Consider the following 25363-nt stretch of genomic DNA (forward strand, 5'->3'; position numbering starts at 1 on the left):
GGTCCCTAGTCTGTAGCGGTGCATGGGATTCTTCTGTCCTAAGTGCAGGACTCTGCATTTGTCCTTGTTGAACCTCATCAGATTTATTTTGGCCCATCCTCTACTTTGTCTAAGGCCTTCTATATCCTATCCCTACCCTCCAGTGTATCTACCTCTCCTCTCAGTTTAGTGTCATCTGCAAACTTGCTGAGGGTGCAATCCACACCATCTTCCAGATCATTTATGAAGATATTGAACAAAACCGGCCCGAGGACCGACTCTTGGGGCACTCCACTTGATACCGGCTGCCAACTAGACAATGAGCCATTGATCACTACCCGTTGAGCCTGACAATCTAGCCAACTTTCTATCCACTTTATAGTATGAGTCATAGCTATAGAATCTTGCACCACTGTATGCTCATAGCTGCTTCTTTCAGTATTTAATTATTTGCTGAAATCCTGTGGGTTGGTTAAGAGAATAAAGGCAATTTCTAGCAGATGGTCAGCCACTTTATGCATTGCAATTTCAAGTGCAATTGGAATAAAAAAAAACAGTTCAATAATCAAAACCTAGCTGTAATATAAAAGATATCTATAGTTTTGAACCACTGGTTCTAAAAGAGCAGTTTAGAAACTGCTCTAAATTACAGGTGCTTATTTGTTGTTGTTTGGTATTTATTTCTGGTATTGTTCAATGTGTTAGACACTTTCCAAACAGAAAAGAATGCCTGATTCCTGCCCTTGGATCTCACAATTTAAAACATAGACACAGGGAGAACGGGGTACAGTATATATACAGTTGTTCATGGATGTTAAGAGCATCTCAAAAAACTAAGAAATTTCAGTTCACCACATACTTTTCCCATTTTTCAAAGTGACATGAGCTGAATTGGGAAAATACACTCCTATTCCAGAAAAAGAGTGTCCTCATGGGGAGTTATACTGGTATAATTATGCTGGAATATTTCTGCAAGTAAATTTTCCCCCTTGTAGACCAGCCCTTGCAGTCTAAGACCCCAGTTTAGCATAGCACTCAAGAATGTGCTTTAACTTTAAGCATGTTTTTAAGTGCTTTGCTGAATAAGAATAGACTTAAGCACATGTTTAAATAATGTGTTGATGCATGGTCTAAATAGATAAAGACATAGTGTAGCAAAAGGAGTAAGTATTATCCCCATTTTACTAAATGCTTTTGCTGTAATAAACATGATTTTCTTAGATCTTATTGTGGGGGAGTGGGGATGGGAGGTTTATAAACAACTCTGATCCACATTTGTTCATCTAAAAGGTGAGTTGTCTTTATTCCTTTCTCCTGATTTTTATTGACTGCCAATGCACTCCTGTTCACTAATTTACTTAGTTAGTGTCTCCTAGAAGAACTCAGTCCATCCAACTTTGTCAGTTCCCCTCAGCACAGTTTTCTTTACTTTAATACTGAATAATCTGTTTCATAACCAGTTAACCCCTCTTCAGTTCTGATGGGGTTTCAGCCATTGTGCAGAGCAATACGTATCTCACTGTCTTAAAGGGGAGTTTTATGTAGCCAGTTTAGTTATATTGCCCTGTAAATCCCCTGCTGTAGATTGTCTGCTGGCTATTTTGACATTCTTCATGGGTGGTTAGTCATAGAATCATAGAATATCAGGGTTGGAAGGGACCTCAGGAGGTCATCTAGTCCAACCCCCTGCTCAAAAGCAGGACCCATACCCAATTAAATCATCCCAGCCAGGGCTTTATCAAGCCTGACCTTAAAAACTTCTAAGGAAGGAGATTCCACCACCTCCCTAGACAACGCATTCCAGTGTTTCACCACCCTCCTAGTGAAAAAGTTTTTCCTAATATCCAACCTAAACCTCCCCCACTGCAACTTGAGACCATTACTCCTTGTCCTGTCCTCTTCCACCACTGAGAATAGTCTAGAACCATCCTCTCTGGAACTACCTCTCAGGTAGTTGAAAGCAGCTATCAAATCCCCCCTCATTCTTCTCTTCTGCAGACTAAACAATCCCAGTTTCCTCAGCCTCTCCTCATAACTCACGTGTTCCAGACCCCTAATCATTTTTGTTGCCCTTCGCTGGACTCTCTCCAATTTATCCACATCCTTCTTGTAGTGTGGGGCCCAAAACTGGACACAGTACTCCAGATGAGGCCTCACCAATGTCGAATAGAGGGGGACGATCACGTGCCTCGATCTGCTCGCTATGCCCCTACTTATACATCCCAAAATGCCATTGGCCTTCTTGGCAACAAGGGCACACTGCTGGCTCATATCCAGCTTCTCGTCCACTGTCACCCCTAGGTCCTTTTCTGCAGAACTGCTGCCTAGCCATTCGGTCCCTAGTCTGTAGCTGTGCATTGGGTTCTTCCGTCCTAAGTGCAGGACCCTGCACTTATCCTTATTGAACTTCATCAGATTTCTTTTGGCCCAATCCTCCAATTTGTCTAGGTCCCTCTGTATCCTATCCCTGCCCTCCAGCGTATCTACCACTCCTCCCAGTTTAGTATCATCCGCAAATTTGCTGAGAGTGCAATCCACACCATCCTCCAGATCATTTATGAAGATATTGAACAAAACCGGCCCCAGGACCGACCCCTGGGGCACTCCACTTGACACCGGCTGCCAACTATACATGGAGCCATTGATCACTACCCGTTGAGCCTGACAATCTAGCCAACTTTCTACCCACCTTATAGTGCATTCATCCAGCCCATACTTCCTTAACTTGCTGACAAGAATACTGTGGGAGACCGTGTCAAAAGCTTTGCTAAAGTCAAGATACAATACATCCACTGCTTTCCCTTCATCCACAGAACCAGTAATCTCATCATAGAAGGTGATTAGATTAGTCAGGCATGACCTTCCCTTGGTGAATCCATGCTGACTGTTCCTGATCGCTTTCCTCTCATGTAAGTGCTTCAGGATTGATTCTTTGAGGACCTGCTCCATGATTTTTCCGGGGACTGAAGTGCACCAGCTTGTCTCCTTTCATCATTTTATTGTTTTCTTTACTCAGCTGTTTTTCATGCTGTCCTGAAGGGTCAAAAAGTAGATCCCACTTCACTTCCTAAATGGCCGACTTTATAGACACGTGGAAGTCAATCCTTAATGTGGAGGGATCAACTGTCAGTTACTCAGAACTTTTGAGTTTTTTAAGAGGACCTGAAAGAAGCTGGCTAGGCATTATTTTTTACTGCCTCACTCTTTCTTTCCTTACGCCACTTCTCCCCTTCAAGATTTTATACTCCTGCATGTTAAACTCATGGTATTCCCTTTTGGAATGTTCTTGCTGAGCAGTCAATCAGCCAACAAACTGCTCACCACTCTCCACGTACAAAAAGCCTTCATTCATTTCAGGTTTGTATTTTTTAGATGAACAGCCAGTAAAATATGCAAAATGGTACCCTACTAAGTTCCAAGGCTACAGACCCTCCCTTACTGGGAAACCATGCATGAGGTTACAGCTGAAATTTAAATAAATAAATAAAAAGGTCAGTTTATCAGCTTTCCAGAAAATAAGCCTTGTTGTACTGTTTTAGAGTATATGCAGCTTCTTTCTAATTATAGAGCTTTTTCCTAATCTCCACCAAATGTCATTTTTGGTGTTCAGTTTCCATTTATATTGGGTTGAAACTGCCAGACATTCAGTTTAATTTCAATTCAAGCATATTACTCCCTTTCCCTGTCCTATTTGAGAGGCCTGCAAACAAAATAGATGATAGTAGATAGGAGGCAGTGAGCAGTTTGGTGCAATTATTTCTGGCTATCCATCAGCCATATTTAGCATCAGGAGGTTAGAAGCTCTGCTCCTTTATGTATGTTGGTTTACTTCAGGTAATGTAGCTGCAATAAATCAGTCTTTCCCTTGGGATAGAGCATGCAGTGCAGATAGAATTTTGCTGACAAACACTTAATAAGCCTCTACTGAATGTGTGCAACTGGTGATTTTTCAGAGGTCTATAACCCAGCCAAATTTAGGTGGATTTTCTCAGGGACTGCACAAGACACCTCTCTAATTCTAAGATGATAGTCCCTGCTCCAAAGTATGGAAGAAGTGGGGCTTCTCAACTAAATGGTTATAAGAATTTAATATTGACAAAACAACATAGCCTTTTTAACCTGCTCTGAATTTTTACTGAAATGTCCCAATAAATTTAGCCTGAGATATAGACCCTGCACAGAAAATTTCAGCCTGAAAAGTTGGTTTGGCAAAGTTATAAACAATTGAAAATAGGGTCTTATACTGGAAGAGTTAGGCAACCTTACCTATAAACGTCACTGCTGGCTCCACTTATAATAAATAAAGTTCTCTTCCTTTTTTAAATCTAACCCATGGAATTTGAATCTGACCACCTCCTTGGCCTAAAGAAATTCTTTTCTAAAGTTCCAAGGTTAAGCCTCTACGGTGAAAAGGATACCTTATAATTGACCATGTCATTGTGCCTATCACTGGAAACTTTCTTTTATTTTTTTGGTAAAGTAGTGTATAAAGATTGATACATCTGAGGTTTAAAAAAGGCAGTTTCTCTAAAATGGGAATTTAATCACTTTTAGGAGCAAACGAGCAATTTCAGTTTCTGGGCTATCATATCTTTTATACTCAAGCATAGCACTGCTTAAACTCTGAAGAGAGATAAAGAGGAATAATTGTGGATTTGGAAAGTTTTGCTTCTCTGTGCACAAGCAGAATATGTCATGAATTTAGTTGTAGGACATTTTTCCTTATTTGGGGATGTTTACTCCAAAGGATGTTGTAGCAACGGTCACCTGACCTGATATATATTGGAATTCATTAGGTACTTCTGTAGAACAGCTGCAACACTCTGCTTCCCACTGTGCCACTAGTATACATGTAAATATTAGTAGGCTGAGAATAGCATCTCTGTACATGGTAGCTAGCCTCATGCTGTTTCAGTGCAGCTAGTCACTGACCTGAAGGCCTTGCAGGTCAGAAGGGGAAGGCACTCTAATTCTTTTCAAAGACTTACCATTCTACCAGATTAGGGTACATTGAGACAGATCTCTGAATTGCTGACACCTTCAGAAATGAACAACAGAAATCTCGTTTCTAAACTATTTCATTATTGTAATCAGAAGAAAAGAAATTGATATTTTACTAATAAATTGGTTAGTCTCTAAGGTGCCACAAGTACTTCTTTTCTTTTTGCGAATACAGACTAACACGGCTGTTACTTCAGTATAGTTAATCATTCTTCCTCCCCAACCTTCTCATTGTCCTGTATAACTGAAATTTGTTTCCTTGCCAAATATTTCCCCCCGTCTCCATTGAAAATGCTACGTAGGTTTATTGTAGGGTACCTCATTAGTGCTCTGCTGCTAGCATTGTCTTTTTGGGAGTTGGGTGAAGAATTTTAAAAGCTATTAAGTATTTATTTTGAAGGGGAAACAAAACATACAACATACAAAATTGACCTGTTGCTGACTGTTCCCTCTCATGACCTTGTATTTACACCTGTATATCTGTACTGATCTCTTCTCTTAACCAGTTTGTCCCCATTAACAGCAACAGTGCTTCCTACTCTTCAAGTTCCCTGTTAACATACAAGCCAGCTATAGTCCCATGAATGCACAAGTTAGTACTTTGGAAAGAAATGGTACATGTCTAGCTTCCAGGTTTCCACACTGAGATCCAGAAGTCTTGTCAGATATTCTATAGGGAGAGACTATTCTCTATTTCTCTCTCCTTTCCCAATGTGCTGATAATCTTTGCTCCCTATTTCATATCAGCTTAGTTCACCCTTATTTCACATCTTTAGCCAGCTGAGTGTGATTAATTTGATCCTCAGTGTAAAGTTGCCTTACCTTATGTTTCCTCCTTCTGCTTTTCCTGATCAATATTTTCTACCATAATAAAACTAAATGCTGTCTTTGACCCCTTCTCTCTGTCAGTTTTTGTTGGTGGTCCATTCCCATCTTGCTTCCCCCTGCCATTGTCGTGATCATTGTTACTATCATTGTCAATAACTTTATTTGCTTTTTGTATCTTCCATAACTGTTTGAAAATCTGCCACTGCCTACCTCCTTCAAAAACAAAACAACAAAAAAACCTCATTTTGCTGTGACTCACTGCTGCTCTATCTATGACCTTCCCTTTCAGAGCAAAATGTACTCCTGGGGGAATTCTGCACCAAAAAATTAAACATTCTGCACACAATATTTTCAATTTTGCAAAATTCTGCATATTTTATTAAAATAACACAATATAATCATATTTCAATTATTTTTGGTCATTTATTTCAAAATACCTGTGAGCAAGTATGTCAGCAACAATACTGACAACAAAAAAGATTCAGGAAATGTTTTTTGACAAATAGATTCCTTACTAGGCATATTAATACAGAATTCTGAGTAATAATTTTTTTAAACTACAATACAGAACCGTATTTCCTGCACCCCTCAGAAGCAGAGCAAAGGCTTGGGGGGTCAGGGGTGTAACGGAGGAGCTGAGGGTGAGGGAAATAATTGTTGGGAAGGAGTCTGGATGTGAACATATAGGGTTGTTGGGTATGGGTGGGAAAAGTATGGAAGAGGGATGGGGAGGGATTGTTAGGGAGCTTCTCCAGTGCAGACCCTGGCTGACCCCTAGTCTCTCCCATTCAGTCTGGCACATCTGACCCTGTTCCTGTGAGTCCTTGCACCCCTATCCACATGTGGCCCTGCACCCCCTTCCCCATCCCTATGTGGCCCTGCACCTCCCTCCCCCCTGTGGCCCTGCGCCTCCACTCCCATTTATCCCCTGCCCCAGTCTGGCCTCCCACACGAGCCCTTATGAGCCCCTTTCTGACTCCCCAGCAGCCCTACGCTATCTGTCTCCCCCTAGCTCCTGTCTCCTGTCAGGCGCTGTGAAGAACGCAGGCTCTTTTTCTTCCCGAGCTGGCCAGGAGCTGCTGCTCTATTCTATCGCAACAGTACCCTCTGGTGGGCAAAAGGTGGAACGGCAGCAGCTTTCTGGCAGAAACTTTTTTCTGCTCAAAAATATGCATGGCCCATCAATTATGTGCGCAAACAACATCCAAATCTGGTGTCAGTGGAACCACCCTCACGGACCCAATGGTGGGGCCTAGTCGGGAGGCAAGGAAGCACATACATAAGCATGGGACTAAGTGTTCCTCAAAAGCAAAGAAAGTGGATGCCCCTTCCATGAGTTTGAGCCCTGGAGATGGAGTTCACACTAAGTCTCATAGGCACAAGAAGAAATCCTGCAAACAATTGAATCCGGTGGCTCCAAGCTCCAGTTCATTGGTAGAGTCATCAGTGGCACCTCAAGAGACACGGGATCCTCCCATTCCAGGAAAATCCACAACACTGGCATCAATACCAGGCAAAGAGAAGGTGTCACTGACACAGGAAACGTACTCAAGTTACAACACGTTTGCCTTACCATACCTGGAGTCCCCTGTTCATCAGGCCACTCCACCTCTAGAGAGATTATTTCTCCGCCATGGGATCTATCCCTGGTACAGGACCCCTCACCAGCCGCTCCATTAGTCTACAGTACACCCTTCCTCCAGCTCTGACTGTACCACCATTTGAACCAGAGTCCTCCTGCAACAAATCAGAAGCAGGAGAGGAACTGGCCCTGTGCTTTCACCACTCTGTGCTGTCAGAGGGACCACCACATCCATGGCAGCATCCACCACTTCTACCTTGGAGTCATTGGTACCCCAGGCTGTGGTGGTGACAACAACCTCCATTGGATCTGACCTACTGGTCATATGAGGAGATGCGGGTCCCCCTTGGAACCAGCTTGGTCCGCAAGACAACCTTCGCCTGCCTTTCCTCTAAAAAAAAATTCCTGCTAGCAGGTGCTCGGATCCACTGGTAGAGGAAGAACCCCTTAGTCCAGTCCCAACGGTGCTGCCAGAACCTGCAAGATTTCCCTCTTCATCTCTGGACAAAGTGGTGACTGCAGCATCCCCTTGTCCTCTGGATGACTTTAACCAATTTCAAGAACTATTGTGGAGAGTCACAGGAGAATTCCAAATTCGCCTGGAACAGATCCAGGATACCTAGCATAAGCTGCTGAACTTACTTCCTGATACCCAAGAAGAAAGGTGGATGAAGACCAATCCTCTCTCTGACATCTTGATCACTTCATTCACAAGCTCCAGTTTCATATGGTCACATGAGCAGCGATTGTCCCATCTTTAGAAAAATATGTGGTTTACGGCTCTCAATATGAAGGGCGCTTATTTTCACATCAATGTCCATCCATCCCACAGACGTTTCCTGAGGTTCACAGTGGGCACCCACCATTTCCAGAACAGGGTGCTCCCCTACAACATGGCTACCTGTCACAGAGTATTCACCAAAGGTTGTCGTCCCCCCCCACCCCCATCGTAGTGGCCTATGTCAGTCAGACATTATGGGGTCTTTGTGTTTCCATATCACGACAACAAGCATCTACAACACGACAACAGTCCAAGCAAGAAGCCCAAGCATCAACCTCCATGTTGCTCAACCTCCTTTATCTCTTGGAGTCAGTGTCAACATCAAGAAATCGATCCTAGACCCCACACAGTCTTCATAGGGATTACGATTAGTTTGGTCACAGCACAGGCCTACTTGCCTAAACACAGGTTCCAGGCAATGAGCAGTGTCATAAGCCACATCATGAGCAATCCTCATGTACCAGCCAGGACTTGCCTGTCCCTCCTGGGCCACATGGCTTCGTGTACATACGTTAACCCTTCACATACCTCTACCTTCGCTGCCTTCCGACATGGTTCCAATCTGTTTACTCATCTGACAGTCACTCCATCAATTTCATGCTGACAGTCCCTGCCAAAGTACTGTCATCCCTCCAGTGGTGGACACACCCACATCACATATGCATGCGGGTTCCCTTCCTTCCCTAATCCCCGGACAAGATGGTCATCACTAATGCATCTCTGGTGGGGTGGGGGAACCACGTGGACAAGCAAATGACACAGGGCATGTGGTCTGCCCGAGAATCCAGGATGCACATAAATGTCCTGGAACTCTGAGCTTTAAAATAAGCATGCCACTCATTTCTTCAGTTTATTAGTTCCCATTATATTCTCATCATATCAGACATCATCACCACTGTTTTCTAAATTAACGAATTGGGGGAATGAGATCAGCCACTGTACGCATAGAAGCAGTCAGTCTCTGGAATTGGTGCATCAGTCACCATGTCCTCTGTCCGCTGCCTGTCTTCCTGGGTCACAGAATGTACTCGTGGACTTGCTCAGAGGACAATTTGCAATCAAATACGAGTGGAAAATTCACGGTTCAAGTAGCAGTGTTCCCTCTAATTTTTCTCACCCAGGTGCGGAATGAATTTTGTTATGTGCACCAATATGGTGGTGGTGCACATAACAAAATTCACGGGGTGGGACCAAGGGGTTTGGAGTGTGGGAGTTGCATCAAACTTTGCTACCAACTATTAGGCCTACCTCCTCCTTCCCCCACCCTCCCCCAGTGTTGAAGGGTTCATTCCACAAAAGCTCAAGCCTCAACCACAGCGCCACTTATGGGCATATGTAGGGTGGCCATGTCAAGTTTTGTGCACACCTTTGGTGCGCACTATGCCTTAGTACAGGACTCAGCGGCGGACATCTCCTTCCACGTGGCAGTTCTCTGTATGACCATTCCATCCTCCCACCCTCCTCCAACTTAGGTACTGCTTGTTAATCACCTTCAGTAGAATAGAATCATAGAATCATAGAATATCAGGATTGGAAGGGACCTCAGGAGGTCATCTAGTCCAACCCCCTGCTCAAAGCAGGACCAATCCCCAATTTATGCCACAAATCCCTAAATGGCCCCGGCAAGGATTGAACTCACAACCCTGGGTTTACCATAGGGAGCATCACTAGAAGAAGAGGAGGGACGTAGTTACCTGTAACCGGAGGTTCTTTAAGATGTGTGGTCCTTAAGTGTATTCCGCTTCCCACCCTCTTTCCCCTCTGCTACGGATCTGTCTGATTCGCCGTGGAGGAAGGAATTGGAGACTTGGGTGGTCCGCCCCACCCGTTATCACCTTGGATGGAAGCATGAGGTGAGCCAAGGCATATGTGTGGACCAACGAACACTGGTTTGAAATTCTCCAATTCCGGGCACATGACATGCATGCATAACACCTCAGTGGAATACAGATAGGGACCATACATCTCCAGTTACAGGTAAGTAACCACCTCTTTTTGACCTAAATGTAATCTTCTACACTGTGGACCTTCAATTCTGGGCAATCTCTGTGTCTGCATAAGTGTCACCAATTCCGTCCTGTTATGGTTCTACTCCAATCTATCCAACCTCTCCTGTTTTGTGGCAATTCCTATTCTGCGCCAGTATCCCTCCTCTGTGTTTCACATCTCAGACCTCAGCTCTTTTCTATGTAACTTTAAACTTAACTACCCCTTAAATAACTGATACTCAGTGATTCCACTTTTCTGTCTGTGAACCAAGTATGTTTGTGGCATCATCTCATTTTCTTTCAGCTTAAGGTCTCAAAGATAAGTATTTTCCGTGGTCAAGAGGGGTGTCCTACAACATAGCTCAACCTTCTCAGTTTCCCTCCTCGATTTACACTTCCGATTTGACATTGCTGCTCAGAACTTTTGTGTTTAAATTTGCCTCTGAACTTCAGTACTCCCATATCTCATATATCTGCAATTGTATCATTGCACTGGACATCTCCATTTCATTTCAGAATCCATTTCAAAATTGCCTTCTTTATCTTTAAAGCCCTCCCTGGACTTGCTATAGCCTACTATATCTTATGTTCCTTGCTAATCTTCTCCGTATGAATCTAGCACTGGCTTATTTTTTGGGTCATCATACAATCTTCCTTACTATGAGAGAGCTTCCTTTCTATCTTATGTTAAATCAGCTGCAAACATAATCTTTTTTTCTCTTGCCCATATCTCTTAATGTCTTTTTCTTTTTTTGTGAGTTTAGTTCTGAAAGGCATGTTTGTATACAATCCAAAAAACCCATTGCTAAATAAAGTATCTCAGTATTTTATTTTCAAAAATGTCACATGCTATTTAGAAACTGGAAGTAAGACAGCAAATAAAAACTGCATTGTTAGGGTCTAATGACAAGTTAGAGCAAGAATGAGACTTATTGTACATTGCCTGGTATTCTTCTCTGTTCCCTTACTTATTGCACAGTACAAATTGTGTTCAGCTTACAGCTGTTTTATACAGCTCTATCCACGTGGCTGTCAGAAACACTTAAAGCTCCACCTATTTGTAGCGGTAGATTGTTTGGAAAAAAAATTTTTCTCACTTATTTGGAAGGCTGGAATACACTAAATTAATCAGAATCTCCTTTGTAGTCCCTTCATCTGCATGGATGAATTTTTTGGTTACAGGAAATGACAGTTGCTTCGGGCAAAGCTATACTACACTGTGGTAGCTGAGTGATGGGAAAACAGGATAGTCTGAGACATGAGGAGGAGAATTTCAGACCCCTTTCCCATTTTAGAGAGGAAGAGCCTGATTCTTGAAGCACCTCCTGAATCCTGCGTGTCATTGAAATGCATGGTACAGAAATGTCAGCAAAGTTCTATTTCTTTCACTGGTATAAGGACTTATGCTCTGTCATTTTAAACATACTTTATTAGAAATATTAAGTGCTTGGTGCAATTCTTTATTACAGACTTTTTAACCAGGCTTTTATGCAGAGTTCAAGGCTAAACCTACAACCTATTTTGGGAAGGCTTGTTAATATAAGGAATAAACCAATACTGGAAAAATCAACCCAGTGTGCTAGCTAATCATAGAATTATTTTCTAAATAATCGGTTAGCAACTGGAGACTTTAAAATGTACATTAAATTTAAGGAATTTTTTTCTGCTTTAACGAAAAGGCTAATTTCCTTAATACTTTTACTCTCCATTCCCCTCATGAAAGTCCAAAATATAGAGAAGACAGAAAATTGAGAACCAGAACTGAGGAGATCTCTGTCATGATGGTTTGATGCTATCAATTGGCTGAAAAGCCTCCATTCATATGCAGTCATAGGTATAGACTAAATTTTGTGCAGTAATGTCTGTCCCAGTGTAAGAAAAACACAGTTCTGCCACCATTCGTCGTCCCCCCCCGCCCTTCCCCCAGCTAGATGATGTGATTTAAGTTATTTTTAAAGCTTGAAAAGATCTCACTGATATTTTTTTAAACTTAATCCTCCTATCAGGAAAACTCTACATACTTTTTTCACCTGTTTGGGTGGATAAACCAATGGTCTGGGGTCACAAACATTAATAGTTCAGGTTTCAGAGTAGCAGCCGTGTTAGTCTGTATTCGCAAAAAGAGAAGGAGTACTTGTGGCACCTTAGAGACTAACAAATGTATTTGAGCATAAGCTTTCGTGAGCTACAGCTCACTTCATCGGAATGCTCAAATAAATTTGTTAGTCTCTAAGGTGCCACATGTACTCCTTTTCTTTTTATTAATAGTTCAGGAATTTAACTAGATTATTGATCAGTAGAGTAGGATTCAAGTGAAAAATCCTTATTCCAATAAAGGGTCACTTTCATGTTAAAAATCATAATTATGAAAATAAATTTAATTATCCGTTACAAATAAAATCTTAAAACTTTTTAAGGTGCAGAGGTTCTTTAATACCTCTCCAGGAATAGGGGTGAAAGATGAGGAGGAAGAACTGGGTGGGGGAGCAAATGGATTATAGATTGTTGTAATAAGCCAATTATCTGTAACCCACTTAACTTCCCTTCCAGCTTTTTTCTCCATCTTACTCCCTTATGCCTGGAGAGGTATTAATGGGCTCTTCACTTGAATGGTCCCTTGATATATGTGTTAACTACTTATGCTAAACAATCTGTTCCACCTTGTATTTAGCCATGACATTCTGAGTACATTTCCCAGACCTGAAGAAGAGCTCTGTGTAAGCTTGAAAGCTTGTCTGTCTCACCAATAGAAGTGGGTCCAATAAAAGATATTATCTCACCCACCTTGTGTCTCTAATATTCTGGGACCAATGCAATTAATACACTGCATAAAACTTTTTAATACATTTTAAAAGTTGAATTTCTTTTATTGTTGATTATTTACTTAATATTTCTCTCCACCTGGACAATGAAAATAGTCAATTGCATTCTAGTTTCATGATCTTATGCCCTCATATAGTGCTGCAATGTTGGAGTTGCAAGCACTGCAGGTGAATGTTTACCTGCTGGAAAAATTTGTGTCCAGTGTTTTAAAATATATGGAAATATTGCTATTGGTCTTAAGCTTTTACAGAAAAAAAATTGTAATAAACAGCAAAGTTGACCTGATAAGCATCCCTTTTAAGATTCTGACTTCACAGCAGCTCCAGCTGTTTGTCAAAATGAGATTAATGCATAGGTAGGTAGTTTTGCTTGCTATCAAAAGTAGTTTTCGTTCCTGTTGAAATAAGATTTCGTCATCTCAACATTGCTGTGGAGAGAGTCCTGTGTGACACAACTGGAATTTTCCAACTCTGTCCAATGATCCAGTTAACCACATGTCTGTAATCCACTGAAACCTCCTTGCTGGTATTTACTGGTTTTGATGTAATGTTTTGTGTTTAAAGTTGAGTCAGTTTTCTGTACTAAATAATTCAATGTGACTTTTCAATGCTGAAAAGTATAATTTTAGCTTAAGTGAATCAGCAAACTGAGCATCTGACATGAAGATGGGAAATGGGAATGTTGGATTTGAAAAAGGAAGCCATAGTTATTTTTCTTATTAATATACCTCAGTCATACTGATGACTTTGCATTTGTATTAAAATATTATATGCCATTTTCTAGTGTAATGAGGAGAAGGAGATTTCAGAGTTTCTTCTATAGTGCGCCTTAAGGACTTCATCCTACCACAGCTGTAGTTTTTCCATTCATTAGACTTGGTGTTTCGGGGGAGGTAGTGTGGAATGAATAAACATTGCTGCTTATTCTAGCAATAGATAACAGATAAGGGAAAATTGTTACCTGTGCTGACTGTTACAGTAGTGGCATTATTTATTAAAAAGTTAAGTAAAACCATTGGAAAGATTTTTTCCTAATATATTTTATTCATCTTCAAGTTTCCTTTTCTTCATTTCATCCCATTACTTCTATTTTAAATCCCTCATGTGGTATTCTAAATAATTCCTCTTTCTCCATGTTTTGCACACACTTCAGATATTCATAGTCTGTTGCGTCTTCCCTTAGTTATAAATTAGCCGAGCTATACATATTTAGCTCTTCTACATTTCCTATTAACTCAGTTCTTCCTGCTCCCTACTTATTTTTGTTGCTGTTTTCTGAACGCACTCCAGTATTTGGTAATGAAGTGTCCAGAACTGAACCCAGCATTCCAGATAACATCTCAACAAAGCCATATAATATGATGCGTATAAACAAGGAGCCCAAAATTGCATTGGCTTTTTTGGTGCTAAGTCTCCTGACAACTCATGTCTAATTTGCTGTTCAATATCACCCTTAAGTCTGTTTCTGTATTACTACTTTCAAGGTTTCTCCTACCATTTGTATACTTGCATAATTTGTCCCCTGATACTTGCATTTTTTAGAGCTGAATCCCAATTTTATTTTCTACTACATTCTTGTCTCTCTAGAATTTGTTGTATTTTTTGTCCTCACACCACTTCCAACTTTTATATCTATGGTAATTTTTATTAACGTCCTTTAGTATGGAATATGATCAGGCCTAACAACAGTGGCTGAAGTACTCAGCTACCTTCCATTTCCCAAATCCAGTTCTTTGCTGTCATTACCCTTATTGTTCATGGTCCTTCACCTTTATTAGATTGTGAGATTTTGACATGGCATTATATTAAACGTTTGAATACAAGCCTACTAGATTGCCTCGACCATGTTACTTTCATCCACTTTGTGTATTCCTGTTCTAAAAAGAAAAGCAATTGTAAAATTGAGAAGGATTCTGGGTCGAACATTGTACTAGTCTTCTGGATGGAAAATGCTTGTGTGCTGTTCCATGCCCTTCCTGCCAACTCACCTACTGAAGAAATGTTGATATACTATCTATCTTAGAAATGAAGCCTGGTAGAAAAGTCAAAAGAGAAAATGGCAGCCTTGTATTTAATGGACATTTAAGGTATTTTAAAATCTTTGTCTAAATTTGAGCAGCACAGGCAATCTTAAATCTGGCATTTCCTGTTGAGGTTATGGGAGAGGGATCATAATATAGGGGGTTTTTTGAATGTCATAAACAAAGAAATGAATGTAAACACAGTTCAACATAATTCTTCTAGGCTTAGCCATCCATAGGATTTGTAACTCAGATCAGATCCTGTCTGCCTTAGATCCAAGATTCTTCTTGGTAGAGGGGTCACTTCCATATCCACTATGAAGTTTTAATGAGCCACACTTGGAGCAGTGTGTTGGCAAGACTCCTATTTCTTTCAGCAGGATGGACTTAGTTAAAAGAGCGGGTTCAACACTGCCAGCTTCTTACACTGTGCTGCTATTAACACCTTATAGTATGAAAGCTGGAAGATTTTAAATCTCATTCACTTCTCACTCCATATGTATGTATATTTGTTCCTTTTTATTTATTATTTTTAACTTAACATTTGCACTTCACTCAGTTTGGACACCGGAACTTTTCTGGTCTCTTTTTATAATCAGTTTCATTTTTTTAGTTCTCCAAAACACAATGGATTGACTAATGTGAAGTTTCTGACACTGCAGTGGGAGTGAGTGTTTAAATCCCAAAGATCCATGTTTATATTGATGCTAAAATATTCATGAAGGATTTTCTATTAATAGTTTTGCGTAACCTGAATGTTGAGCCTGAACTCCGTGACATAGTTTCTTTAAGGGTCAACTAAAAAGTCCCATCTCTGGGATATGATGTGATAGATATCCTGAATGTTGGTAGCGCACGTACTTGTCTGTGATCAGACATGAGAGAAACAGACATGGATTCTAAATTCAAAACCAGAAACAATAAAGTGATAAATTGTATACAGTGTAATTGAATGACATTTCCTGTTAGTGCATATGTTGCATAGTAGAACAGTCACTATGATTACCTTGAAAGTAATGTACAGCAAAATGTGATAATTTGCTTCATATGGTGCCTAGTAGCTTACCAACAGCACGTTTTTGTAATCTATAAACTTTTATATATAAAATAGCATTCTTGACTATTGGTTGACTTGGATTTGAGTAAATTCTTTCAGGTATACTCTAGTAATGTTGGTGAGCTGCCCACATGTTTCTGAATGTGGTGGTGTTTTGTTCAGCGAGTTTATGGCAATATTGGTCCTCCTCACAAAAAGTTCATTCTGCAATATTTGTGTGTGAGCAGATTTCACCAGGAGGATGCTGGGGCATGCATTGATGTCTGCCAATTTCCCTGAATACAGCAGTTCAAAGGGATTTTATGATAACCTTTGTCATACAGTCATGACTGTTTGTTCATGTCAGTAGGGGTTTTTGAAACTGAGAGTCATTGTACAATATAGCAAGAGTCAACCACAGACTTGTTTGAGATGCAGCAATAGTGTTCTGTCTTGAATAAAAGTGCAGTTTTATTGTAGAGTTGAAACAAGGATATCAGTCCTTAACAATTCAAGGACAAGAAACACACATTCATAGCAATATGGAATTTGCTTTTACTACACCAAACATTCAGCATGCTATCTAAACATGTACAGTTAGTTTTCTGAAACAAACACAATACACTGAATCAACTTCAGATTAATTTCTGGATAGATTGTACTACATAGAATTGTAGTTTCTGATGGCTCTCTTGTGTTCCAAGGCTTGACTCTCCCCTTGTTTGTAAACACATGTTCAGAAGCTATCTTTCAAAGATGTATTGATGTGCTCAGTGTACTAGAGAATTAGTTCAAGTCCTTGAAGAGATGTGCTCAGGATTTTTTTAAAAACTGATGTTATGCCCTGTTTTGCTTTTGTATGACATATAAAGAAGGTCTGAAAAGGTGGTTTATTTTGCTTTGGGTTTTTGTTTTTGTTTTGTTTTTACTGCCTTTTTTTTTAATCATAGAAATATCAGAAAAGTGTCAAGCATGGTGTCTCCTGGTTTTGCTGGAGGACCTCAGTGAAGTGTCAAGGGTATTTATTGTGAGCTCAGTTCTTTATTGAAAGTTGTATTGCATCTATCAAAAAAAAAAAGTCATCTTTTATCCAAAATATTAGGCAATGAAATAATAGGTATTAACAAAAACAGAGTTTAAACAGTCTTACTAAAAATCCCTTGCCATCTCAATTGCTCAACTTTTAATCTCCCCTGTGATATTTTATTATTCTCTAGGGCTTCTCCAGTAGAGTTTTCCAGAGCAGACCTGAATTTTTAATGTAAAAACACAACTAAATTTGCTTTGGGTTTTGTTTAACCCTTTCAGACCTGTACGGAAGGGTGTGTAAAATTTAAAAAGGCATAAGGCCACTGGTTTTCCCCTTACGCACACCCCCTTCATAGGTCACCTTTAAGATCAGCCTTGCAAAATTCTGTTTGCCCATGATGAGTAGGTTTGGTTTGGGGTGAGGGGTTAATGGGGAAATAAAATACCTTTAGTTTATTCATTAAAGTTAACATACTCAGGGCAGGTCTACACTTAAAACCCTGCATTGGTGCCGCTGCACTGCCTAAATTAAGATGATCCTACACCAACAGGAGAGCTTCATCTGTTGGCTTACTTAATCCACCTGCATGAGAGGTGGTAGCTACATTGATGGGAGAAGCTCTCCTTCCGACATAGTGCTGTCTACACCAGGGCTTAGGTCGGAATAACTACGTAACTCAGGGATGTGTATTTTTCACATCCATGAGCGATGTAGTTATGCCAGTATAAGTCTGTAGTACAGACCTGGCCTCAGACTCTAGAGATATAGGGAAGAAATTCTAGAGCCAAGGACTCTTAACCTAAGAACACCTTGCCAGTGGCTCTCAGACATTCCATTTGTAGTCTTTCAAGAGCATCCTAGCTCACCTCAGATGTTGTGCTAGCCTAACCTAACGAGGTGATCTCTCAGGTACCTAGAGCTTGAATATTTCACCTGTCTCAAGTCTTCATTTTCTTCTGAAATTCTATGACATACCCTTGGAAAAGGGCAAAGTGAGATTCTCTTCTCCCTCAGCCTCCAAAAAGTCAGTTCATATTCTTGACCACAGGTCTACAACTGTCCCTTCAAAAATGGATTGGAAGAGGAAATCTTCAACCAGATTGCCAAAGTAGACACTGTGATCATATAAGTAACGCCCTACTTAATTCACAATATTGTGAAAATTGCAGATCCTGCAATATTAGGCTTCCACTTCAATTTTGATAGCGGCAGCCCGTGCTCTCAGCCGTGGCTTTCACGGGCAGTGGGAGCCCCCTCTGTCAGCCCCGGGTTCCCGCTCTCAGCCCCATGCAACTGATAGCGGAAAGTCACAAAAAAGTAATAATGGACCTTATTACCACAAATAAAGTCCATTATTACTTTTCTGTGATTTTTCATGGCTTGTCCACAACTTAGCTGCAGTAGTGACTTCTAGTGGTTAGGGCTCAGGAGGCCTGGATTCATCTCCAGCTCTGATGCTGGTGTACTTGGGTGATCTTGTGCAAGTCATTTCCCACCCTGTCCCTCAGTTTCCCCATCGATTAAATGGGGATAATGATACTGCCCTCCTTTTGTAAAGGGCTTTGTGATCTAAAGATGAAAAGTGCTATCTAAGAGGTAGCAATTATTATTATTATTATTTTATTATTAACATCCAGGGGAGAAGTTGCCACCTTGTGACAAAATGCACAAAAATGTGATTTACAAGTCTCATTTCACATGCAATGAAGATGTGGAGCTAAAAAAAAGGGAGATGCAGAAGCAGTAGAAGAGTCAAATTAGAATTGCCAGGTAAATGTGTGGCTTTCTTTACTGGTGAATGGGTTCAGATTTTGAGACCTTTTGGTATGTGTGAGATGTACTTCCTTAAAAGGTCTAAGAAGACACAATTGTATATGCACTTCCTATTCAGGAATTACAGGTGGATCATGACAGTATTTCAAAATGATTAAATAGAGCATCTGAGATACTTAAAGTAATATTAAAAAATAAAGAAAAATGAAAAAGGTGGAATTTAACTTTGTATTTGAGAAGTTATAAATATTGTATCTCACTTGAGAGCACATCCTGGAACTTTTATTACATGTAATATATAACTTTTGGATACATATTATTTTAAGGTTCTCTCTCTTCCTTTTTCATACTTCCATTTTTCACCTTTGTGTACAGAGATGCTGCAGTGATACCCCTGTGCACTTCCATTGTCTCTACATCTCCATGATAGGGGTGATCTTGAAACCGTTCTGCGTTAACAACTTTCAGTGCTTCAATGAACGGTAATTTTGTATTTCAGAAAAAAATATAGGATTGATAGTAATTTTCATGTGTTCTAAAACCTTTACAAGGTAAAACATCCTGGAATCTTTCCTTTATTTAAAACTAGTTCTGCAACAAATATTTTCCCTTACTCTCTAAGACACCATCTGATGTGGTTTCTTTATCTCCAGAATCAATATTTTTGAGCCTGTAAAAGGCCTTATGTCTTAAGGACTTTAAAACAAAAGTTTTTAAACAGATGATAAACTGCAGCTGCCACATTAAAAAACGTAAGAAACTAAAAGGGAAGGGTCTCCCAGATGGTTCTAATAAAACAAGGAAAACAGCAAAGGAGTTGTGGGGGATAGAATTGAAATTCAAGTCACAGTCCAGTGCAAGGTTTGGTTTCATACAAGGAAGGGAAAAGTTACACATGAGCCTTTTTATGTTCGTCAAATCATTCCTTTCAAATTTTCCTATTGTCATATTGCTGCTGTTTTTTCATGTCCATCACCTTACCTGAAGGGTTATACCATTCAGCCAGAGCTTCAATTCCAAGGCCAGTGACAGCCACCCAGAAGGTTTACAAAAGTCTAAAACGCTACTTAAAAATCCAGATTTTCAGCAACTCTTAGCATAAAAGCTTTGCTTTATCATCATGGCAAAGAACAGTACAAAGAGATCTAGGGGACTTCTAACACTGTAGGCGCTCCTATTCTTTCCTCCTGTCTTCCCCCTCCAAAAAGAGTGCACTTGTTTGTTGTTTGTTCATTTTACTAAGCAGTTTTTCTTGGTCCAGTTGAAACAAAACTTGAAACTAGTTTTCCAGTAACCAAAACTCCTAGCATAGACGTATTTTCATAATCAATATTGAAATATGGAAATGACTATACAGCGTAGTTTACCAATAAGGATTGTATCTCATGTCTCTGTTTCAGGGGTTCTCAAATTTCATTGCACCATGACCCCATTCTGACAGCAAAAATTACTGCGTGACCCCAGGAATGGGGCCTGAGCCCCACCGCCCCAGGCAGGTGGGCCAAAGCCCAAGCCCTATCCCCCAGGGTTGAAGCTCTTGGGCTTCGACTCCAGGTGGTGGGGCTCGAGCTTTGGCTTCGGCCCCAGGGGTGGGCTCAGGCTTTGGCTTCAGACACGGGGCTCGGGCTTCGGCCCTGGGCCCCAGCAAGTCTAATGCCAGCCCTAATGACTCCATTACCATGGGGTTGCGACCCATTTTGGGGTCCCAACCCACAGTTTGAGAACTGCTGCTCTATTATATTCAGCAGGCCTTTCCTGTAATTTACATAGGGATGTCTCATTAATTGAGTGTTTAATTATTACACATCTTCTCGTCAAAATTCAGGGCTAACATAAGTATTGATTTCAGTGGCTCATACCAAGATACTTTGGTTATTTTGTTGAAGCATTTTTAATGTGAGATAAGTGGCTGCAGACCAGCCTGACGTCCAGATGAGTTACTGCAGTGGTTCTCAACCTATTTACAATTGTGGGCTAATGTTGGTTTTGTAGTAGGAAACTTGGAGACAAGTGAATATTCTTTTTTATGTGCATTTTCACTTTTCTCCTCAAACTACCTGTTTGGTTAAATATTCTCTTAAATTAAAAATTGCAACTGTCATGGAACCCCAAATGACCTTAAAGCTGAAATAGGTATAAATGTCAAAGTTTTGTGGTTGTTGTGGCCAGTAATTGCATTTTGCATAAATGGGTGTCCACTTGTCTGATGCCACCTTTATCATGGCAACATGCCTTGTTCAATGGAAATAAATTATTTGCAAAAAACACTCAGAAAGCTCTTAAGGTTTCTTCCAAACTGAGCAACCAGTTTTCTCAGTCGATCACTTTCATCAGGGAGGAAAGAAAGTTGTTCTGAAAGTACCTACAAATTCTTGATCTAAATGGCAGACCTTCTAGACATTTTCTTCTTCTAGAGTCAAAGAATTTTCCAGATTTGTAGTACAGAAGTCAGCACAACTTCCTTCAACAGCTCAAGCAACAATAGTTAATATAATTTTGCTATGTTAGGAACCCTTAAGCCTAAGGAGGACATTAGACATTTTCTTTCCTCCTGGACCAGTTCTACCTCAGACAGTATCACTCTAAATTTCTTACAAAAAGGGGGGTGCCTTATAGGATTTCAAGTATTTTTTTCCCTGTTCTCTTTCCTTTCCTTTATCCTCCAGCAGTGAATTTACATAAAAAAATTATGCATCTTGAAATAGGAGCTAAAATTCCAGTTCTACCCTCTGAGCAACACCTATTTGTTTCCCCCTTTCTTCCTCCTTTGAGTCCAGACTCCCTGTGCTGGATTGTTACAACACTGCACTCTGACCTCCAGAAGAAGACTTCTGAAAGTGAAACTATATAACTAGAAGAACAGGATGGCTAGAAAAATTGCCTGTTAGATTTTAATTCATTTCAGAGGGTTTTCGGTTTTGTGATGTCATAAGAATGTAAAGAAGAGCTGGTTTTGGACCTGAAATGGGATGTAGGATGGGAAAGTCATTTAAGAATAAAATCCAGAACCAAGTCAGTAAATTATTTTTAGTAAACCTGTAAGTAGATAGAAGGCACCAAAGAAGGTATGGTTTCCAAACAACTACAGGGCGGGATCCACGATTTATTTTTCGGCAAGAGGGGAAGTTGAGTCAGTACCTCTGAAAATGACAAACACGTTTTCTTGTAATTTTGCCAATAATTAGAAAGTAGCATTTTTAAAAACCTTCATTTTAACAGCAGAAAACTGGCCAGTCATTCAACTATTTATTATGCTTCATACTATTGTTCCACTGCTTACCTTGTCTACCCCCCCCCATTTGTTTGTTTTTATCCACCTGTAATATCTTGTCACTTGGATAGATTACCCGTTTGGGGTAGGCACTGTCTTTCTTTCTTTATAGTGTGTGTACATGTACAGTGTCTAGTGCAATAGCAAGAGACAAGCTTTTGAGCTTACAAAGACCTCTTCCAATAGGCACCTCTAAAACACTACTGTAATATAAATAATCAATATTAACCCCCCCATCTAATATTAGAGAGGGAGTTGGCAGCAACCTCTTTATTTAGCTTGTCTAACACCTTCCATTATAAAAGATTCTTGTAGCCTTTTTTGAGAAACTCTAATACCTCCACTGTTTATAGCCGTCCTGTGAAATTTGGCAGAGGAAAAGATTTTGGGCTAGGAGAGTGCCTTTTCTTTATCCTATGAAATTCAATTCAGATTTTGCTGAGATACAAGCTGTTGAAAATTGCTATTTCCTGTCTCTTTCTTGTATGGCTCAGGAAAAATCCGGTACTATGTCAAAATAACTGAACATGAATATCTAAGATTGGGTCCGTGCCATTGCAGTAGCTGCAGCAGATACTGCCCGGGGAGCACTTGGGAGCTGCTAGAGAATCTGTATAAGGTTGAGGGGAGAGCACCAGACAGGCTTTCTCAAACAAGCCATGGCTTCACTTATGTGTATGCCTTATAACTTAATTTAAAAAAAAAAACTATCACGTGCTACTTTTTCCAGAGTACCTTTGCCTCATTCACTGAATAGGGTAGACACACATTGGGGCAGAACTACAGTTGCGCAGGCAACTTTAAATCGGAAATTTCCTAATGTTTAGGTGTTTGACTTTGCAACTAAATAACATTTTTTTAACATAGCTTTTTATGTAGTAATAGCAAAATTTGATACATTAAATAATGCAAATGTTGACATAGCCTTAATAACACAGAATATCAGATTATATTATCTCTAAGTGAAGTGTAGTTTAGCGTAGCGTAGTTCCTCTGAAATGTACTTTAGAGCAACATCCTGTGCACAATTCCATTGTATTGTATGAATTATTCACAGTTCAGTAAAAGCTCAATTATAATCACCCATCGACATTAATAGGAAAAGGATGATATCCATTTTCTAATGGACTGTGTTTTAGTTTTTTTCCTCTCTCCACTGCCAGCAGTCATGTCTCACGTCGTTGATTTAGGAATACATTATCCTAGTTAGTAATCCTGTAATGAGGTGCCCTTTTATTCAGTATGTATGGGCAGTGCAGCTAACATGCCACGGTTGGCAGTAATTAGAGAGTAGGGAATGTTTTGCAGAAATGGCTTATGATGAATTTGTTTAGCATTCCCTGCTATCACTTCATTTTATGGGAACAGTTTGTATGTCTGGATGTCACATCACAGTTCTTTTACATTCGACTTCTACTGACTGCAGCCTCTGCTTCATTTTTCGCATGACAGAGAGGGAATACATGTTGGTTTTTTAACTTGTTCTTGATGTATTCCATCTGTATAGCAGTATACTAACTCTAGTACCAACCATAGGAAGAGAGAGGATTTAATCTGTCTAATCAGTGACATTAAGATGTGAATTAATCTATGGTATTTGAATACATTTGGTTTTTATTGTAATAAGTAAACACAAAATGGCCAGTGCTGTAGTACTTTTTTCTGTTTTGAATAATGCATTGTGTATTATAGAAACAGTTCCCTAATGTCATCTCCTTAGCACTCTTAGAAAGTAGCATTTTTAAAAACCTTCATTTTAACAGCAGAAAACTGGCCAGTCATTCAACTATTTATTATGCTTCATACTATTGTTCCACTGCTTACCTTGTCTACCCCCCCCCCCCATTTGTGGAACTAATGGAAAACCCCACTAATGGAAACAGTCACGATTTTTCGTATGTGATATTGTGCTTGATTTGGAGAACTAAAGATCCTCTATGGCATCTTGGGACTGCTTGGGCCAAAGAGTTAACCTGTAATGCCAGGTGAACTGGCTACCTGCAGATTCTTTTTGAGAAACGTGAATTCCTGGATGGTGGAGAGCTGGCATAGTGCTCCATGCCACTCGCTTCTGACCCTCAGTGTGTGGAGGGCATTCCTGGGAGATAGGGGACATGGCTAGGGAGTCTCATTACCTTAGTAATCTCCAGCTGCCAGAATGGATGGGCAGTTGGATGTAACTTAAAGCAGTCCTATATTTTACATTTAAGTTCTACCAGGGACCAGAATGGTCCCTTGCCAACCCAAGGATTGTGAGAATGTAAAGGTGACACCTGTTATCTTTACCCCCTCACTTCACCACCATCAGTCCTGAGCTTAATGCAGCTAAGCCAGGCACAGGTTTTGTTCCCCCTTCCCACAGTCCATCTTCCTCAAAATGAAGCATGTGTAGCCATGCTGTTAAACCAACAAACTTTACTCTTCTTTAGTAATGACCCCCCTCCTCATTTCCTTTTCCCCATGCTCTCCATTAACATATACACTTCACTTCACCTCTCACCTCCTTTTTCCCATTTGCAAGGGGTCAGAGATGCCTTCTGGTCCATGGCATGGGTTCATAGGTCTTGGAGTTCCAGTCCTTTTCTCAACAAATGTCTCTTGACTGTCTTTCCTTTGTATCCTTGGTCTTCTATGTCCTTTCTTGCTGTCCTCTTCGTCCCATGCTTGCTTTGGTGGTGGTTCTTCTCACAGCAAAGAAATGTGTGCTATCACTGAGAGTGCCAAATTCATTTTCCCCCTAATTTCTTACATGCACACTTTGTGTACTCTCCACATGCCTGCCGTTATCCTCCGTATATTATTTTCTACTACCTGTATCTTCTTTTCTTCCATCTCCATAAGAACCACTGGTTCCAAACCATAAAGCAGGCAAAGACAAAAACACACAACATACACTTTTCCATTCAGTTTATTATTTAATAGCTGGTGCCACAGTACTCCTGCCACCCTTTTCACTGCTGGGCATGCATATTGTGCTCTTCTTTTCAGTTCTCTAGGCCTCTTTTTGATGGCACTAAGTATACTTTTCAGCTACACAAATTCTTTGTTTTGCTTCAGCTTTTCTCCTGAAACTTGAATCAGCAGAAACTCTTCCACCTTCCCTACTTTCATAACTTCAGTTTACTTTGTGTTTACCTTCAAACCATGGTCGTCCAACACAGATGCCCACTCTGATACCATATTTACCAATTCCTCTTGTTGTCAGCCAAAAGGCCCAGATTGTCAGCATACGTTAGTTTTCTCTGTCTCCA

General features: G+C 40.3%; 1 protein-coding gene across 11 annotated transcripts in view; it reads left to right on the plus strand.

Moving 5' to 3' along the window:
• Positions 1-25363, plus strand: part of PEAK1 (pseudopodium enriched atypical kinase 1) — a 237936-nt gene that overhangs the window by 65601 nt on the left and 146972 nt on the right. The window contains exons 3-5 of one of the 11 annotated variants that reach the window (XM_073303488.2): positions 16989-17056; positions 18706-18838; positions 19217-19323. The exons of 9 other annotated variants lie outside the window; for them this stretch is intronic. The gene's annotated coding sequence lies outside the window, so the exon portion shown is untranslated. The remainder of the gene's footprint in view (positions 1-16988; positions 17057-18705; positions 18839-19216; positions 19324-25363) is intronic. One more of the 11 variants, XM_073303484.2, reaches the window with a different exon arrangement.

The sequence above is a fragment of the Lepidochelys kempii genome, chromosome 10 (assembly GCF_965140285.1).
Source record: "Lepidochelys kempii isolate rLepKem1 chromosome 10, rLepKem1.hap1, whole genome shotgun sequence".
Lineage (NCBI taxonomy): Eukaryota > Metazoa > Chordata > Testudines > Cheloniidae > Lepidochelys > Lepidochelys kempii.